Here is a 16885-nt window from a genome sequence, read left to right as displayed (position 1 = left end):
GGGGACGTCAGCCAAGCGGAGGCCCGTGTCCGCCACCCGGAGCGCCTGCACCATGCCGTCGGTGGCCTGGTCCATCGCCATCAGGGCGAAATCGACGCCGAGGTGGACGGCGTTGGCGCCGGCTCGAGAAAGGCAGTCGGCCACGGCGTTGTCCTTTCCGGCGACGTGCCGGATGTCCGTGGTGTATTCCGACACGGCGGAGAGGTGGCGCTGCTGGCGGGCCGACCACAGCTCCGTGACCTTGGCCATGGCGAAAATCAATAGCTTGTGGTCGACAAAGGCCGTGAACGGGCGGCCCTCCAGGAAGTGGCGAAAATGGCGGACGGCCAGGTACAGCCCGAGGAGCTCGCGGTCGAAAGTGCTGTACTTCAACTCGTTGGGCAGGAGTTGCCGGCTGAATAACGCGAGCGGCTGCCAGTCCCCATTTACTCATTGCTCATGAACCGCGCCCACGGCGTAGTCGGAGGCGTCCGTGGTGAGGGCGATGGGAGCATGGGGTACCGGGTGGGCCAGCCGCGTGGCGTTGGTGAGGGCCCGTTTCGCGCCGGTGAAAGCAGCGTCCATGTCCGTGGACCAAACGACGTCGCGCTTCACCGGCTGGCCGCGGAGGGCGGTGTACAAGGGCCGCATGAGTTGCGCAGCTCGGGGCATGAAGCGGTGGTAAAAGTTCACCATCCCAAGGAACTCCTGCAGCGCCTTGACGGAGCGGGGGCGCGGGAAAGCGGCCATGGCCTCGACTTTGGCCGGTAGCGGTACGGCGCCGTTCCGGGTGATGTGGTGGCCCAAAAAGTCGATCGTCGCCGCACCAAAGTGACATTTGGCCGGGTTTACGATCAAGCCGTGCTCGCTGAGGCGGTCGAACAGCGTCCGGAGGTGGAGGAGGTGCTCGGCTCTGGACGTGCTGGCGACGAGGATGTCGTCCAGGTAGGTAAAGAGGACCAGCAAGTCGCGCAGCACGCCGTCCATCAGGCGCTGGAACGCCTGTGCCGCGTTTGAGGCCGAAGGGCATCCGGAGGAATTCGAAGAGGCCGAAAGGTGTAATAACGGCCGTCTTCGGGATGCCGGGCGGACGGGCACCTGGTGGTACCCCCGAATCAGGTCCACTTTTGAAAAAATGGTCCGCCCCGCCAACCAGGCGGAAACATCCTGGATGTGCGGGACGGGGTACCTGTCGGGAGTAGTGGCGTCGTTGAGGCGGCGGTAGTCGCCGCATGGCCGCCATCCGCCCCCCGGCTTCGGGACGATGTGCAGCGGCGAGGCCCAGGCGCTGTAGGAGCGCCGCACGATGCCGAGGTGCTCCAGCGCGGCGAACTCGGCCTTGGCGACGGCGGGTTTGGCTGGGTCGAGACGGCGAGCTCGGGCGTACACCGGCGGGCCCGTAGTGGGAATGTGATGCTCAATGCCGTGACGCACCGCGACGGCCGAAAACGTCGGTCGCGTGAGGGCCGGGAACTCCGCGAGGAGATGCGCGAAGTCGTCTGCCAACGGGAGGACGCAGGAAAGCTCAGTGGGCGCGGAACGGCTCAAGGCGCACGCCAGCGAGCTGAAAGTTTAGGCGTTGACGAGACGCCGACGTTTAACATCGACCAGCAGCCCATGGGCGCAAAGGAAATCGGCCCCCAGCAAAGCCATGGGGACGTCCGCCGTCACGAACTCCCAGCGAAAGAGCTGGCTGCCGAAGCGGAGGGCGACGGTGCGTGGGCCGAAGGTGCGGATGGCGGAGCCGTTGGCCGCGATTAAGGAGGGGCCGCAAATGGTGGCCCGCCTGTCCTCCGCCGAAGCGGGAATGACGCTCAGCTGAGCGCCGGTGTCGCAGAGAAAACGCCGCCCCGACGCTTGGTCCGCAATGAATAGCAGGTTTCCGGAACGGCCGGCGCTCATCGCTGGTAGTGAGCGCCGGCCCGACCATTTCCCGACTTGCCGAACGTGCACGGGGGTCGACATGATCGGGCCTGCCGCCCGAACCTGGCGTGGAAATAACACCAGGCTGGGTCTGGCGGGGGCTCCAGTCGACGCGTCGGGACCGGGCGACACGGCGTCGCCGCTGCCAGTCACGCCGGCCCGGCGGCCTCCGGGAAGGAAGCTGCGTCGCGGGCGTCGGGAAACTGCGCCGCGGGCGCCGACTGGGCGGCGGGCGGGCTCCCGGCAGCCACCCCGATGAGCTGGCTCGCCGCTCCGACGAGCTGGCTTGCCGAATCGATCTTGTCGGCCTCCCTGGCGAGGTCGCGGGGGTTCGTGATGGTCGTGCTTGCCAGGGCGACCCGGACCTGGGCCGGGAGCTGGCGGAAAAAAAGCTCTTGGAAAAGGAAATCCGAGGGATGCTCGCCGAGCAACGCGAGCATGTAGTCCATACGTTCGGACGGGCGCGTATCGCTGAGCTCAGGAAGGTCGAGCAGGCGTCGTGCGCGTTCAGCCGGGGAGAGAGCGAAAGCACCCAGAAGAAGTGCCTTGATGGCGTCGTACTTGCCGTCAGCGGGCGGGCTCTGGAAGAGGCTCAGGCAGCGGGCGGCGGTCACGGAGCCGAGCGCGGCGACCACGTAATGGTATGTCGTGGTGTCCTCCGTAATGCCACGCAGGGCGAACTGGGAGTCCGCCTGAGCGAACCAGATGGCGGCATGTGCTTCCCAGAAAGTGGGCAGTTTGAGGGACACTGCCGTGTCCATCGCGTGTCGTAAACTCGGGGTCACCAGTGAAGGAGCAGCGCTCCTGCTTGAGACGGACGAAGTGACGGACAAGACACAAACTCGTCCGAGAAGATGTTTATTGTATAATCATCTCGGGAACTCTGAAAGCCCGTTTATTGGGTTCGCATATATATATCCAAACCAAAAAGCATACATCAGAACCAAAGCCACGCCTCTCAGGCGAGGCACGCTTTGGTGGTCATGTGACCGACAGGTGCAAAGGATTATAACCTCGACGCCGCGGTTTGGCCGCCGGTTACGTCACCGGCTTGGGCCAGGAGATTCTGTTGCTGGTCTCGAGCTTTGGGGGACCCATGGGTCGCTACAATGGAATAATATTTACCGATATGAACAGTCATGCTTTTTATTATTTGTTGAAATTATTTGATGATTTATTTGTTGAAATTCCACAAATAGTTTATTCTATGTACCAGGAAAGAGTAGATCGACTCCTGACGAACTCTTCCTCTATAAACGTGCGGCTCCGAAGTAACATGGCAGCTTGTGCAAAGCGACTGAGAAACAGGTGTAGCGGCCGCTTCCGTGTTACAGATTCGGCGCGCACCTTTCACACATAAACGTGCGACTGAGAAAGACATGCAGCGGCCGCTTCCGTTTTGCAGAATTCAATCTTTTTTCAAAATGGGCGCCATGTACTGTTTAGATTTTGATGATTTGCGTGTGATATGATTGAACGGATGTTTATATGAATCGTTTAAAATAAAAAAAGCCTTCAATTTCTGATATTTTTGCCTTTTCATTTGGGCTTCCCAATTGAAGCCCCGCCTATAGGGCGGGTACGGGTACCAGTATTATTAATTACTGAACAACTGAACTTACTGAATATATATTACCCTTGCCAAGCCTGCTGTTCCTTATTAATGGAGTGCTTGCTCGTAAAGCGCGGTGTTACGCGCGCTGCTTGTGAGCAAGGAGGAAGCGGACAAGCGGTAACATATAAACGTCTTTATTGTAAGAGCACACTGTAACACTGAACTGCTCTGGGCTGGTCGCCCGGTGTATATCATGAGGCCACGCCTACCCCTCGGGCGTGGCCACCGCCCACTTGGTGCGTGGAATGATGTCACCACGCCAGTGGGCCTTTGTGTCCGCCACACGCGCCCCCCCAGAATTCCCGCGCACCTGGAGGGCCAGTTTGCGGGGCAGACGAATGACCCGGCCGAAGCGCCCCCTGGCGATCGGCGGCGTCCGGGGTGCAGGGATGCCATGTGGGATGCCCCTGGCTGCCCCTGGGATGGGTGCAGGACCGGGGGGCGGCGTGGCGGCGGGGCTGGGCGGTGCTGGGGGTCCGCCCGCAGGAGGGCGGCCCCGACGTGGGGGTCGGGCCACTGGCGGTGGATGGTCCACATGGAGGTGGGCCGGCTTGAGGCGGTCTACCGAAACGCGGTCAGGAGTACCGCCGATGTCCAGGGTGAAGTGCTTCGCCCCGGTCTCCAGCACGCGGAAAGGCCCGTCGTACGGGGGCCGCAGTGGTGTCCGATGGGCATCGTGGCGGACAAAGACGTACTCCGCCGTGCGAAGCTCCGGGGCGACGTGCGTCGGTGGGTGCCCGTGGCATGCCGTTGGCACCGGGGCGAACCTCTGGGCGGTCTCTTGCAGAGCGGAGCGCTGCTGTGCCGCGGACCATGGTGCCGTGGAGTCGTGGAGGAACTCGCCCGGCACCCGCAGCGGTTGCCCGAAGACCAACTCCGCCGCGGATGCGCGCAGGTCCTCCTTGGGCACCGTCCGGAGGCCCAGCAGGACCCAGGGGAGCCTGTCGACCCAGCCGCCGTCGCGGAGGGTGGCCCGGAGCGCGGCCTTCAATGAGCGGTGAAATCGCTCACACAGGCCGTTAGCCTGGGGGTGGTAGGCCGTGGTTCGGTGCAGCCGGACCCCGAGCCCCTGCGCAACCGCCCCCCAGAGCTCCGAGGTGAACTGGGGGCCGCGGTCGGATGAGATGTCTGAGGGGGCGCCGAACCGGGCGACCCAGGTGGCGATGAAAGCCTGCGCGACATCGGCCGCCGTTGTCGACGCCAAGGGCACGGCCTCCGGCCACCGGGTGGTGCGGTCCACCATGGTGAGGACGTAGGTGAAACCCCGCGAGGGGGGCAGAGGTCCCACCAGGTCCACGTGGACGTGGTCAAACCGGCGTTCCGGCACCGTGAACGGGGCCAACGGGGCCTGGGTGTGCCGGTGCACCTTGGCGCGCTGGCACGCGAGGCACGTCCTGGCCCAGCCGCGGACGGCCTTCCGGAGGCCATGCCAGACGAACTTGTCGGCGATCAGCCTTTGGGAGGCCCTCGCGCCCGGGTGGGACAGGCCGTGGATGGCGTCAAACACCTGGCGCTGCCAGCCCACGGGCACGATGGGGCGAGGACGCCCGAGGGAGACGTCGCACAAGAGGGCCGCGCCCGCGCCGTCGAACGGCACCTCGGTGACGCGGAGGCCCGTGACGGCCCGTGTCCGCAAGGCCTGGACGTCGGGGTCAGCGGCCTGGTCCGCTGCCATCCGGGCATAGTCGATGCCGAGGTGGACTGCGTGGGCGACGGCCCGGGAAAGGCAATCCGCCACCGGGTTGTCCTTCCCCGCGACGTGCTGGATGTCCGTCGTGTACTCGGACACGGCCGAGAGGTGACGCTGCTGCCGGGCCGACCACGGCTCGGTGACCTTGCCCATCGCGAAGATCAGCGGCTTGTGGTCGACGAAGGCAGTGAACGCACGGCCCTCGAGCAGATGGCGGAAGTGCCTGACCGCCAAGTGAAGTCCGAGCAACTCGCGGTCGAAGGTACTGTAACGGCGTTCGGGCGGGCGAAGCTGCCGGCTAAAGAACGCCAGCGGTTGCCAAGCTCCACGCACCCATTGCTCGTGTACCGCGCCCACCGCGTACTCCGAGGCATCGGTGGTGAGGGCGATCGGTGCATCGGGCGCCGGGTGCGCGAGCATGGTGGCGTTAGCCAAGGCGAGCTTCGCGCCCGTGAACGCCGTGTCCATCTGCTCGGTCCAGGTAACGTCGCCTTTGCCCGGCTTACCTCGGAGAGCTTCGTGCAGGGGGCGCAGGAGCTGGGCGATACGGGGCAGGAACCGGTGGTAAAAGTTCACCATGCCCAGGAACTCCTGCAGCCCTCTGATCGTGCGGGGGCGCGGAAACCCCTTCACCGCCTCCACCTTGGCCGGCAGGGGGACGGCTCCGTGCCTGGTGACACGGTGCCCCAGAAAATCGATTGTGGCGGCGCCGAACCGGCACTTTGCGGGGTTCACAATCAGGCCATGCTGGCCCAGGCGTTCGAAGAGCGTGCGGAGGTGGCGTAGGTGCTCTTCGCGGGACGCGCTGGCGACGAGGATATCGTCCAGGTAGACGTAGACAAAATCCAAGTCGCGCAGGATGCTGTCCATCAGTCACTGGAACGCCTGAGCCGCATTCTTCAGACCGAAGGGCATGCGCAGGAACTCGAAGAGTCCGAATGGCGTGATGACCGCCGTCTTCGGGACGTCCTCCGGCCTGACGGGGACCTGATGGTAGCCGCGTATGAGGTCCACCTTCGAGAAGAAGGACCTGCCCGCCAAACGGGCGGAAAAGTCCTGAATGTGGGGGACGGGGTAGCGGTCGGGAGTCGTGGCATCATTGAGACGGCGATAGTCCCCGCACGGTCGCCATCCCCCGCCGGGCTTCGGCACGATGTGCAGCGGCGACGCCCAAGCGTTCTCTGAGCGCCGAACGATGCCGAGTCGCTCCAGGGTAGCGAACACCGCTTTTGCCACCGCCAGCTTCGTCGGCTCGAGGCGGCGTGCCCGGGCGTAGACCGGTGGCCCGACGGTGGGGATGTGATGGGCCACCCCGTGCTTGACGGCCCCCGCCGAGAAGGTGGGCCGCGTGAGGGCCGGGAAGCCGGCGAGGAGGCGGGTGAATGCGTCCGCTGCCGGAAGCGTACACCCCAACGTGGCCGGAACCGAATCGTTCGGCAAGCCGCTTGGCAAGCCGCTCGTTGAGCTGGGCAACGCACAAGCGAGTGAGCTGAACGTCTCGGCCTGGACAAGCCGTCTGCGCTTGACGTCGACCAGGAGCCCATTAGCGCACAGGAAGTCCGCGCCAAGCAGTGCCATGGGCACGTCGGCGGTGACGAACGTCCATCGGAAAACCTGCCCTCCAAACCGCAGAGAGAGGCAGCGTTTTCCGTACGTACGGATGGGCGTCCCGTTCGCGGCAAGCAGCGCGGGGCCCCCACCCGCGGTGTGCTTGTCTGACGTGCCGGCGGGAATAACACTCACCTGCGCTCCCGTGTCGCACAGGTAACGGCGCCCGGAGAAGGTGTCCGTTATGAACAGCAGGCTGCTTGAACGGCCGGCGCTCATCGCCACTATTGAGCGCCGGCCCGGGCGTTTCCCGACCCGTTGAAGGAGCACGGCGGATGACACCGCCGAGCTTCGTGGCCGAACTTGGCGTGGAACCAGCACCAGGTGGTGGAGCTGGAGGAGCGCGGCTGGCTCCGCCAGGCCGGTGGAGTTGGCGGGTTTCCCCGCGGTGGCGGTTTTCGCCGCGGCGGTGGGCGGGGCGTGGCGGCGTTCACGAGGTGCGTATCAGCATGCTGCTGAACATCAGCGTGCTGCTGAACATCAGCATGCTGTAGAAGCTGATGCTGTGGAACATGCTGCTGAACATCAGCGTCGAGGGCCGTGACGGCCACGCCGACGCTCGCCTGCGTGTCCGAAGTGGCGAAGTACCTGTCCGCCTCGGCTGCCAATGCTCGGGGTTCCGTTAGTTCGGTCCCGGCCAACGCAAGGCGAACCTGCGCTGGAAGTTGGCGCCGGAAAAGCGCCTGGAATAGCGAACCGGGGGCTTCGTCGCCCAACAGTGACAGCATATGGTCCATTCGGACCGACGGGCGCGTCTCACCGAGCTCGGGGAGATCCAGGAGGCGGTCGGCCCGTGCGTTGTCCGTGAGGCCGAAGGTGGCTAGGAGTAGCCGCTTGAGCGCCTCGTACTTGTGGCCGTCCGGTGGGTGGCGAAGGACGGAAACAACTCGAGCAGCCGTGCCGGGCCCGAGGGAGGCGACGACATGGCAGTAGCGCAGGTCGTCGTTGGTGAGGCGCCGAAGCTGAAATTGGGCTTCGGCTTGAACGAACCAGACTTCGGCCTGGGCCTCCCAAAATTCGGGAAGTTTAATCGCCATTGCCTTGTCGTTGGCCATTGCAATGGCGTCGTGTTCGGAAGGATCGCTACGGCAGATCCAACGTCGAGGGTCACCAGTAAAGCGCGGTGTTACGCGCGCTGCTTGTGAGCAAGGAGGAAGCGGACAAGCGGTAACATATAAACGTCTTTATTGTAAGAGCACACTGTAACACTGAACTGCTCTGGGCTGGTCGCCCGGTGTATATCATGAGGCCACGCCTACCCCTCGGGCGTGGCCACCGCCCACTTGGTGCGTGGAATGATGTCACCACGCCAGTGGGCCTTTGTGTCCGCCACACGCGCCCCCCCAGAATTCCCGCGCACCTGGAGGGCCAGTTTGCGGGGCAGACGAATGACCCGGCCGAAGCGCCCCCTGGCGATCGGCGGCGTCCGGGGTGCAGGGATGCCATGTGGGATGCCCCTGGCTGCCCCTGGGATGGGTGCAGGACCGGGGGGCGGCGTGGCGGCGGGGCTGGGCGGTGCTGGGGGTCCGCCCGCAGGAGGGCGGCCCCGACGTGGGGGTCGGGCCACTGGCGGTGGATGGTCCACATGGAGGTGGGCCGGCTTGAGGCGGTCTACCGAAACGCGGTCAGGAGTACCGCCGATGTCCAGGGTGAAGTGCTTCGCCCCGGTCTCCAGCACGCGGAAAGGCCCGTCGTACGGGGGCCGCAGTGGTGTCCGATGGGCATCGTGGCGGACAAAGACGTACTCCGCCGTGCGAAGCTCCGGGGCGACGTGCGTCGGTGGGTGCCCGTGGCATGCCGTTGGCACCGGGGCGAACCTCTGGGCGGTCTCTTGCAGAGCGGAGCGCTGCTGTGCCGCGGACCATGGTGCCGTGGAGTCGTGGAGGAACTCGCCCGGCACCCGCAGCGGTTGCCCGAAGACCAACTCCGCCGCGGATGCGCGCAGGTCCTCCTTGGGCACCGTCCGGAGGCCCAGCAGGACCCAGGGGAGCCTGTCGACCCAGCCGCCGTCGCGGAGGGTGGCCCGGAGCGCGGCCTTCAATGAGCGGTGAAATCGCTCACACAGGCCGTTAGCCTGGGGGTGGTAGGCCGTGGTTCGGTGCAGCCGGACCCCGAGCCCCTGCGCAACCGCCCCCCAGAGCTCCGAGGTGAACTGGGGGCCGCGGTCGGATGAGATGTCTGAGGGGGCGCCGAACCGGGCGACCCAGGTGGCGATGAAAGCCTGCGCGACATCGGCCGCCGTTGTCGACGCCAAGGGCACGGCCTCCGGCCACCGGGTGGTGCGGTCCACCATGGTGAGGACGTAGGTGAAACCCCGCGAGGGGGGCAGAGGTCCCACCAGGTCCACGTGGACGTGGTCAAACCGGCGTTCCGGCACCGTGAACGGGGCCAACGGGGCCTGGGTGTGCCGGTGCACCTTGGCGCGCTGGCACGCGAGGCACGTCCTGGCCCAGCCGCGGACGGCCTTCCGGAGGCCATGCCAGACGAACTTGTCGGCGATCAGCCTTTGGGAGGCCCTCGCGCCCGGGTGGGACAGGCCGTGGATGGCGTCAAACACCTGGCGCTGCCAGCCCACGGGCACGATGGGGCGAGGACGCCCGAGGGAGACGTCGCACAAGAGGGCCGCGCCCGCGCCGTCGAACGGCACCTCGGTGACGCGGAGGCCCGTGACGGCCCGTGTCCGCAAGGCCTGGACGTCGGGGTCAGCGGCCTGGTCCGCTGCCATCCGGGCATAGTCGATGCCGAGGTGGACTGCGTGGGCGACGGCCCGGGAAAGGCAATCCGCCACCGGGTTGTCCTTCCCCGCGACGTGCTGGATGTCCGTCGTGTACTCGGACACGGCCGAGAGGTGACGCTGCTGCCGGGCCGACCACGGCTCGGTGACCTTGCCCATCGCGAAGATCAGCGGCTTGTGGTCGACGAAGGCAGTGAACGCACGGCCCTCGAGCAGATGGCGGAAGTGCCTGACCGCCAAGTGAAGTCCGAGCAACTCGCGGTCGAAGGTACTGTAACGGCGTTCGGGCGGGCGAAGCTGCCGGCTAAAGAACGCCAGCGGTTGCCAAGCTCCACGCACCCATTGCTCGTGTACCGCGCCCACCGCGTACTCCGAGGCATCGGTGGTGAGGGCGATCGGTGCATCGGGCGCCGGGTGCGCGAGCATGGTGGCGTTAGCCAAGGCGAGCTTCGCGCCCGTGAACGCCGTGTCCATCTGCTCGGTCCAGGTAACGTCGCCTTTGCCCGGCTTACCTCGGAGAGCTTCGTGCAGGGGGCGCAGGAGCTGGGCGATACGGGGCAGGAACCGGTGGTAAAAGTTCACCATGCCCAGGAACTCCTGCAGCCCTCTGATCGTGCGGGGGCGCGGAAACCCCTTCACCGCCTCCACCTTGGCCGGCAGGGGGACGGCTCCGTGCCTGGTGACACGGTGCCCCAGAAAATCGATTGTGGCGGCGCCGAACCGGCACTTTGCGGGGTTCACAATCAGGCCATGCTGGCCCAGGCGTTCGAAGAGCGTGCGGAGGTGGCGTAGGTGCTCTTCGCGGGACGCGCTGGCGACGAGGATATCGTCCAGGTAGACGTAGACAAAATCCAAGTCGCGCAGGATGCTGTCCATCAGTCGCTGGAACGCCTGAGCCGCATTCTTCAGACCGAAGGGCATGCGCAGGAACTCGAAGAGTCCGAATGGCGTGATGACCGCCGTCTTCGGGACGTCCTCCGGCCTGACGGGGACCTGATGGTAGCCGCGTATGAGGTCCACCTTCGAGAAGAAGGACCTGCCCGCCAAACGGGCGGAAAAGTCCTGAATGTGGGGGACGGGGTAGCGGTCGGGAGTCGTGGCATCATTGAGACGGCGATAGTCCCCGCACGGTCGCCATCCCCCGCCGGGCTTCGGCACGATGTGCAGCGGCGACGCCCAAGCGTTCTCTGAGCGCCGAACGATGCCGAGTCGCTCCAGGGTAGCGAACACCGCTTTTGCCACCGCCAGCTTCGTCGGCTCGAGGCGGCGTGCCCGGGCGTAGACCGGTGGCCCGACGGTGGGGATGTGATGGGCCACCCCGTGCTTGACGGCCCCCGCCGAGAAGGTGGGCCGCGTGAGGGCCGGGAAGCCGGCGAGGAGGCGGGTGAATGCGTCCGCTGCCGGAAGCGTACACCCCAACGTGGCCGGAACCGAATCGTTCGGCAAGCCGCTTGGCAAGCCGCTCGTTGAGCTGGGCAACGCACAAGCGAGTGAGCTGAACGTCTCGGCCTGGACAAGCCGTCTGCGCTTGACGTCGACCAGGAGCCCATTAGCGCACAGGAAGTCCGCGCCAAGCAGTGCCATGGGCACGTCGGCGGTGACGAACGTCCATCGGAAAACCTGCCCTCCAAACCGCAGAGAGAGGCAGCGTTTTCCGTACGTACGGATGGGCGTCCCGTTCGCGGCAAGCAGCGCGGGGCCCCCACCCGCGGTGTGCTTGTCTGACGTGCCGGCGGGAATAACACTCACCTGCGCTCCCGTGTCGCACAGGTAACGGCGCCCGGAGAAGGTGTCCGTTATGAACAGCAGGCTGCTCGAACGGCCGGCGCTCATCGCCACTATTGAGCGCCGGCCCGGGCGTTTCCCGACCCGTTGAAGGAGCACGGCGGATGACACCGCCGAGCTTCGTGGCCGAACTTGGCGTGGAACCAGCACCAGGTGGTGGAGCTGGAGGAGCGCGGCTGGCTCCGCCAGGCCGGTGGAGTTGGCGGGTTTCCCCGCGGTGGCGGTTTTCGCCGCGGCGGTGGGCGGGGCGTGGCGGCGTTCACGAGGTGCGTATCAGCATGCTGCTGAACATCAGCGTGCTGCTGAACATCAGCATGCTGTAGAAGCTGATGCTGTGGAACATGCTGCTGAACATCAGCGTCGAGGGCCGTGACGGCCACGCCGACGCTCGCCCGCGTGTCCGAAGTGGGGAAGTACCTGTCCGCCTCGGCTGCCAATGCTCGGGGTTCCGTTAGTTCGGTCCCGGCCAACGCAAGGCGAACCTGCGCTGGAAGTTGGCGCCGGAAAAGCGCCTGGAATAGCGAACCGGGGGCTTCGTCGCCCAACAGTGACAGCATATGGTCCATTCGGACCGACGGGCGCGTCTCACCGAGCTCGGGGAGATCCAGGAGGCGGTCGGCCCGTGCGTTGTCCGTGAGGCCGAAGGTGGCTAGGAGTAGCCGCTTGAGCGCCTCGTACTTGTGGCCGTCCGGTGGGTGGCGAAGGACGGAAACAACTCGAGCAGCCGTGCCGGGCCCGAGGGAGGCGACGACATGGCAGTAGCGCAGGTCGTCGTTGGTGAGGCGCCGAAGCTGAAATTGGGCTTCGGCTTGAACGAACCAGACTTCGGCCTGGGCCTCCCAAAATTCGGGAAGTTTAATCGCCATTGCCTTGTCGTTGGCCATTGCAATGGCGTCGTGTTCGGAAGGATCGCTACGGCAGATCCAACGTCGAGGGTCACCAGTAAAGCGCGGTGTTACGCGCGCTGCTTGTGAGCAAGGAGGAAGCGGACAAGCGGTAACATATAAACGTCTTTATTGTAAGAGCACACTGTAACACTGAACTGCTCTGGGCTGGTCGCCCGGTGTATATCATGAGGCCACGCCTACCCCTCGGGCGTGGCCACCGCCCACTTGGTGCGTGGAATGATGTCACCACGCCAGTGGGCCTTTGTGTCCGCCACACGCGCCCCCCCCAGAATTCCCGCGCACCTGGAGGGCCAGTTTGCGGGGCAGACGAATGACCCGGCCGAAGCGCCCCCTGGCGATCGGCGGCGTCCGGGGTGCAGGGATGCCATGTGGGATGCCCCTGGCTGCCCCTGGGATGGGTGCAGGACCGGGTGGCGGCGGGGCTGGGCGGTGCTGGGGGTCCGCCCGCAGGAGGGCGGCCCCGACGTGGGGGTCGGGCCACTGGCGGTGGATGGTCCACATGGAGGTGGGCCGGCTTGAGGCGGTCTACCGAAACGCGGTCAGGAGTACCGCCGATGTCCAGGGTGAAGTGCTTCGCCCCGGTCTCCAGCACGCGGAAAGGCCCGTCGTACGGGGGCCGCAGTGGTGTCCGATGGGCATCGTGGCGGACAAAGACGTACTCCGCCGTGCGAAGCTCCGGGGCGACGTGCGTCGGTGGGTGCCCGTGGCATGCCGTTGGCACCGGGGCGAACCTCTGGGCGGTCTCTTGCAGAGCGGAGCGCTGCTGTGCCGCGGACCATGGTGCCGTGGAGTCGTGGAGGAACTCGCCCGGCACCCGCAGCGGTTGCCCGAAGACCAACTCCGCCGCGGATGCGCGCAGGTCCTCCTTGGGCACCGTCCGGAGGCCCAGCAGGACCCAGGGGAGCCTGTCGACCCAGCCGCCGTCGCGGAGGGTGGCCCGGAGCGCGGCCTTCAATGAGCGGTGAAATCGCTCACACAGGCCGTTAGCCTGGGGGTGGTAGGCCGTGGTTCGGTGCAGCCGGACCCCGAGCCCCTGCGCAACCGCCCCCCAGAGCTCCGAGGTGAACTGGGGGCCGCGGTCGGATGAGATGTCTGAGGGGGCGCCGAACCGGGCGACCCAGGTGGCGATGAAAGCCTGCGCGACATCGGCCGCCGTTGTCGACGCCAAGGGCACGGCCTCCGGCCACCGGGTGGTGCGGTCCACCATGGTGAGGACGTAGGTGAAACCCCGCGAGGGGGGCAGAGGTCCCACCAGGTCCACGTGGACGTGGTCAAACCGGCGTTCCGGCACCGTGAACGGGGCCAACGGGGCCTGGGTGTGCCGGTGCACCTTGGCGCGCTGGCACGCGAGGCACGTCCTGGCCCAGCCGCGGACGGCCTTCCGGAGGCCATGCCAGACGAACTTGTCGGCGATCAGCCTTTGGGAGGCCCTCGCGCCCGGGTGGGACAGGCCGTGGATGGCGTCAAACACCTGGCGCTGCCAGCCCACGGGCACGATGGGGCGAGGACGCCCGAGGGAGACGTCGCACAAGAGGGCCGCGCCCGCGCCGTCGAACGGCACCTCGGTGACGCGGAGGCCCGTGACGGCCCGTGTCCGCAAGGCCTGGACGTCGGGGTCAGCGGCCTGGTCCGCTGCCATCCGGGCATAGTCGATGCCGAGGTGGACTGCGTGGGCGACGGCCCGGGAAAGGCAATCCGCCACCGGGTTGTCCTTCCCCGCGACGTGCTGGATGTCCGTCGTGTACTCGGACACGGCCGAGAGGTGACGCTGCTGCCGGGCCGACCACGGCTCGGTGACCTTGCCCATCGCGAAGATCAGCGGCTTGTGGTCGACGAAGGCAGTGAACGCACGGCCCTCGAGCAGATGGCGGAAGTGCCTGACCGCCAAGTGAAGTCCGAGCAACTCGCGGTCGAAGGTACTGTAACGGCGTTCGGGCGGGCGAAGCTGCCGGCTAAAGAACGCCAGCGGTTGCCAAGCTCCACGCACCCATTGCTCGTGTACCGCGCCCACCGCGTACTCCGAGGCATCGGTGGTGAGGGCGATCGGTGCATCGGGCGCCGGGTGCGCGAGCATGGTGGCGTTAGCCAAGGCGAGCTTCGCGCCCGTGAACGCCGTGTCCATCTGCTCGGTCCAGGTAACGTCGCCTTTGCCCGGCTTACCTCGGAGAGCTTCGTGCAGGGGGCGCAGGAGCTGGGCGATACGGGGCAGGAACCGGTGGTAAAAGTTCACCATGCCCAGGAACTCCTGCAGCCCTCTGATCGTGCGGGGGCGCGGAAACCCCTTCACCGCCTCCACCTTGGCCGGCAGGGGGACGGCTCCGTGCCTGGTGACACGGTGCCCCAGAAAATCGATTGTGGCGGCGCCGAACCGGCACTTTGCGGGGTTCACAATCAGGCCATGCTGGCCCAGGCGTTCGAAGAGCGTGCGGAGGTGGCGTAGGTGCTCTTCGCGGGACGCGCTGGCGACGAGGATATCGTCCAGGTAGACGTAGACAAAATCCAAGTCGCGCAGGATGCTGTCCATCAGTCGCTGGAACGCCTGAGCCGCATTCTTCAGACCGAAGGGCATGCGCAGGAACTCGAAGAGTCCGAATGGCGTGATGACCGCCGTCTTCGGGACGTCCTCCGGCCTGACGGGGACCTGATGGTAGCCGCGTATGAGGTCCACCTTCGAGAAGAAGGACCTGCCCGCCAAACGGGCGGAAAAGTCCTGAATGTGGGGGACGGGGTAGCGGTCGGGAGTCGTGGCATCATTGAGACGGCGATAGTCCCCGCACGGTCGCCATCCCCCGCCGGGCTTCGGCACGATGTGCAGCGGCGACGCCCAAGCGTTCTCTGAGCGCCGAACGATGCCGAGTCGCTCCAGGGTAGCGAACACCGCTTTTGCCACCGCCAGCTTCGTCGGCTCGAGGCGGCGTGCCCGGGCGTAGACCGGTGGCCCGACGGTGGGGATGTGATGGGCCACCCCGTGCTTGACGGCCCCCGCCGAGAAGGTGGGCCGCGTGAGGGCCGGGAAGCCGGCGAGGAGGCGGGTGAATGCGTCCGCTGCCGGAAGCGTACACCCCAACGTGGCCGGAACCGAATCGTTCGGCAAGCCGCTTGGCAAGCCGCTCGTTGAGCTGGGCAACGCACAAGCGAGTGAGCTGAACGTCTCGGCCTGGACAAGCCGTCTGCGCTTGACGTCGACCAGGAGCCCATTAGCGCACAGGAAGTCCGCGCCAAGCAGTGCCATGGGCACGTCGGCGGTGACGAACGTCCATCGGAAAACCTGCCCTCCAAACCGCAGAGAGAGGCAGCGTTTTCCGTACGTACGGATGGGCGTCCCGTTCGCGGCAAGCAGCGCGGGGCCCCCACCCGCGGTGTGCTTGTCTGACGTGCCGGCGGGAATAACACTCACCTGCGCTCCCGTGTCGCACAGGTAACGGCGCCCGGAGAAGGTGTCCGTTATGAACAGCAGGCTGCTCGAACGGCCGGCGCTCATCGCCACTATTGAGCGCCGGCCCGGGCGTTTCCCGACCCGTTGAAGGAGCACGGCGGATGACACCGCCGAGCTTCGTGGCCGAACTTGGCGTGGAACCAGCACCAGGTGGTGGAGCTGGAGGAGCGCGGCTGGCTCCGCCAGGCCGGTGGAGTTGGCGGGTTTCCCCGCGGTGGCGGTTTTCGCCGCGGCGGTGGGCGGGGCGTGGCGGCGTTCACGAGGTGCGTATCAGCATGCTGCTGAACATCAGCGTGCTGCTGAACATCAGCATGCTGTAGAAGCTGATGCTGTGGAACATGCTGCTGAACATCAGCGTCGAGGGCCGTGACGGCCACGCCGACGCTCGCCCGCGTGTCCGAAGTGGCGAAGTACCTGTCCGCCTCGGCTGCCAATGCTCGGGGTTCCGTTAGTTCGGTCCCGGCCAACGCAAGGCGAACCTGCGCTGGAAGTTGGCGCCGGAAAAGCGCCTGGAATAGCGAACCGGGGGCTTCGTCGCCCAACAGTGACAGCATATGGTCCATTCGGACCGACGGGCGCGTCTCACCGAGCTCGGGGAGATCCAGGAGGCGGTCGGCCCGTGCGTTGTCCGTGAGGCCGAAGGTGGCTAGGAGTAGCCGCTTGAGCGCCTCGTACTTGTGGCCGTCCGGTGGGTGGCGAAGGACGGAAACAACTCGAGCAGCCGTGCCGGGCCCGAGGGAGGCGACGACATGGCAGTAGCGCAGGTCGTCGTTGGTGAGGCGCCAAAGCTGAAATTGGGCTTCGGCTTGAACGAACCAGACTTCGGCCTGGGCCTCCCAAAATTCGGGAAGTTTAATCGCCATTGCCTTGTCGTTGGCCATTGCAATGGCGTCGTGTTCGGAAGGATCGCTACGGCAGATCCAACGTCGAGGGTCACCAGTAAAGCGCGGTGTTACGCGCGCTGCTTGTGAGCAAGGAGGAAGCGGACAAGCGGTAACATATAAACGTCTTTATTGTAAGAGCACACTGTAACACTGAACTGCTCCGGGCTGGTCGCCCGGTGTATATCATGAGGCCACGCCTACCCCTCGGGCGTGGCCACCGCCCACTTGGTGCGTGGAATGATGTCACCACGCCAGTGGGCTTTTGTGTCCGCCACACTCGAATACTTAAGCCACTTGATAAGCACCCTACAATAAACTTGGTA

The 16885-nt window shown here is 65.8% G+C and overlaps 1 protein-coding gene across 1 annotated transcript in view; it reads right to left on the bottom strand.

The window, feature by feature from the left end:
- Positions 1 to 16885, bottom strand: part of ABCB6 (ATP binding cassette subfamily B member 6 (LAN blood group)) — a 129124-nt gene that overhangs the window by 112142 nt on the left and 97 nt on the right. The window lies entirely within an intron of this gene.

This window comes from Myxine glutinosa, chromosome 1 (genome assembly GCF_964187855.1).
Source record: "Myxine glutinosa chromosome 1, kmMyxGlut1.1, whole genome shotgun sequence".
NCBI lineage: Eukaryota > Metazoa > Chordata > Myxini > Myxiniformes > Myxinidae > Myxine > Myxine glutinosa.
The sequence above is the reverse complement of the archived record's forward strand: the minus strand, read 5'-3'. Positions and strand labels throughout refer to the sequence as shown.